Raw genomic sequence first — 2,821 nt, 5'->3', positions numbered from 1 at the left:
TGGAAATGATTTTAAATAAAAAATAAGGTGGGATGATTTTGATTTTGACCTTAAACCTTAGGAATTAAAGCAGTACTTATCCCTTATTTTTATTATATTGTTGAAAATGTTTGCATCCATCAAGATAGGAATGACAATAGGGTAGGGTGGGCCGAGGGCAGGGATATCACTCTGCTCACCCTAATTTACCTATATTATATCAATTAACAATTCATAAGAGAGTTAAATTTGACATGAAATTGAACTTTGATATCAAATAAAAACTAGAGTTATTAATACTTTTATTTGAAGAGCGCATTCAATGCTGATTGCAAATTAATGCCTCAACAAGTTCATAATGCAACATATTGCGCGATGTGGATGTACAATTTGACCACCGGTACTAAAAACGGACTTTGAAGCAACAGTAGTAACGAAAATGGCTAAAAAATCTCTCATAATTTTTTGTAAAGTTGGATATTTCGCTCCAATATTTTTTTAGTAGCCTAAAATATCAAAATTTTCAAGATTTGTTTTATTTATTATAACTCTTTCTTCCAAATATATAGTAATCTAATTCAATTTTCGCAACAGAATCTTCATATGTATCTTCTACAAACTGCAAATAGATAGAACTAAACTTTTTTGCTTTTTTTAAAGGCAATTCATCATGTCCAACATTTAAAGTAGAAGTTGAACTATCAACATCATTTGGAACTCTTCTTCTAACCCTAGTCTTAAGTTAATATTCGCATACTAATTCTTCCATCATTTTTTTGACCTTGCTCAACTGATTCTTATTTTGAGATCCATATATTTTAGAAAAAAATTCAATAATTTCATCTTATATCTAGGTCTAAAATAACTCCCAGAGCCATGACTAGGACGGATGTACTCTTCAGCTAGTGGGAGAAAGTGCCCTCAGTGAAATTTTAAAAGTTAGTGAGTAGTTCTTAGTGATATACCTTATTTGTCCCCACTACCTAATTAATTTTGACCCCACCCTCAAAATCTCTAACCGTTCTCTTTCTCCCCTTTTCCAATTTTCTACCTCTGCTCTAGCCTCTGCCCTCCAAAGCTACTGCCACCAGTGTCGGTACTCCACCGGTGTCACTGGCTCATTGCTGCCGATGGCATTGCTCCCCATTCAGCGTTTCTCCCGCGTGGCTCCGTCACTGTTAATTCTCCTTGCATTGTCGCGTCTAAATTTGCCTTTTTCTTTTGCGTCACTAGCTGTGTGGTTTTGCCGTTGCGTTCCTTCGATGTTTGGTTCTACCTTCTTCTTCAGCGTTTGTCACTGCCTCACTAGTTGTTTGGTACTCCGGTTCTGTCTTCTTCTTTTGTGTTCCTCTTCATCTCTTTCGGTTCTGCTTTCTTCTTCAGCGATCCATCCTTGATCTTTAGTCTTTAGTAGTTCAGCCTTTGTCTTGCAGTCCTACTGCCGCTGGGCCAGGGCGCTGCACCGCTGCTGTGTTCTGCCTCATGGAGTTTAACAGTTCAGCTCAATGAATTAATAAAGCAATACTGAAATTCTAAAATACTAAAAGTCTTTCTCCTTGGACTCTTGGTACATTCATAATTCACTGAAAATCTGAAATACTGAATCAATGATTTGCTTGCTTCATTAATTATTTGCTTCATTATTTGATAATTACATTAGTTGGTTTGTTAATTGTGATTGAATTTGTTCTGTCTATGTAATTGATAATTTGGTTCACTAATCTGTTTGTTAATTATTTTTATGTATTGCCTTATTTTGAATTAGGAATTTAGGTATTATTAGTTTTTGTTGTTGGAAATTAATTTGAATGGCATATGTTTGTCAATTTTGTATTAATAATTTTATACTGTACTTTTAAATTTGTGTAGAATTGTGAATTTTTTATATTAATTAATCAATTAACTTATATTTATAATTTTATCATATTAGTAATGGAGAAATATTTCAAAAGAACGTCATCATCGGAGATTGGATCCCAAAATAATTCATCGACCTCTTCTAACAAAAGGAAGTTTTTAAAATTTGAAGTAGAATCCTATAGCAGATCTAGGATAACGATCAAAGATTTCAAGTTATCATGCTCCTCAGTGATCACATGACTGATTGCGGTGTTATGATGCTGCCGTTGCTGCCGTTGTTGGAAATGGGAGGAGTACTCATACTTTTTATAGCACACATCTTCTGTGTAGCCTTATTTGTTCTAATGAGAGCATACCATTGTAGCTCCACAACCTCTAATATCTAGATTTTTTCTAGGGTGGAAAAAATAAGGGTTTGATTAATCTTGAATCGAACTTATGTTGCTTTTCGAAATTTGAGATTGAAGATTCGTGAGTTGATAGAGGAGATTAACATTATTCTGGTTGTCAAAACCACTACTCGAGGATCTGTTTATTATGTTCGCCATTTTGAGAAATCATCAATGAATCACAGAGTAATAAGGATTCAGATCTTCTTTCTTCTAACTCGTTGATCGGAACAACTATATTCACCAAGAAAGAATCTTGCGAAATAGCCTCTCATCAAACTCTATTGGATGAATTTGAAGAAAGAGGTAAGAAAGGGGAAAAGAAAATGTCGAAAGAAGAATAAGGGAAAGAAAAAAAAGGCGTCATTAGTAACTATTGGCAATTTATAACTTTTTAATTCGATTCACAACTTGGTTGCTCTCCACGCTCAATGCACCATGAAGAAAATTTCATGTTTTAAGCTATTCAAGTTGTGATGTTAATGGTTTGACAAACCAGAAAAGAGAGAGAAAGAGTGAAACTTGAGAGATGGAGAAAAATTGATTCTTCTCATTTTGATAATTTTAAATAAATGAAAAAACAAAAAAAATAA

Source organism: Arachis ipaensis, chromosome B01, assembly GCF_000816755.2.
Source record: "Arachis ipaensis cultivar K30076 chromosome B01, Araip1.1, whole genome shotgun sequence".
NCBI lineage: Eukaryota > Viridiplantae > Streptophyta > Magnoliopsida > Fabales > Fabaceae > Arachis > Arachis ipaensis.
The sequence above is the reverse complement of the archived record's forward strand: the minus strand, read 5'-3'. Positions refer to the sequence as shown.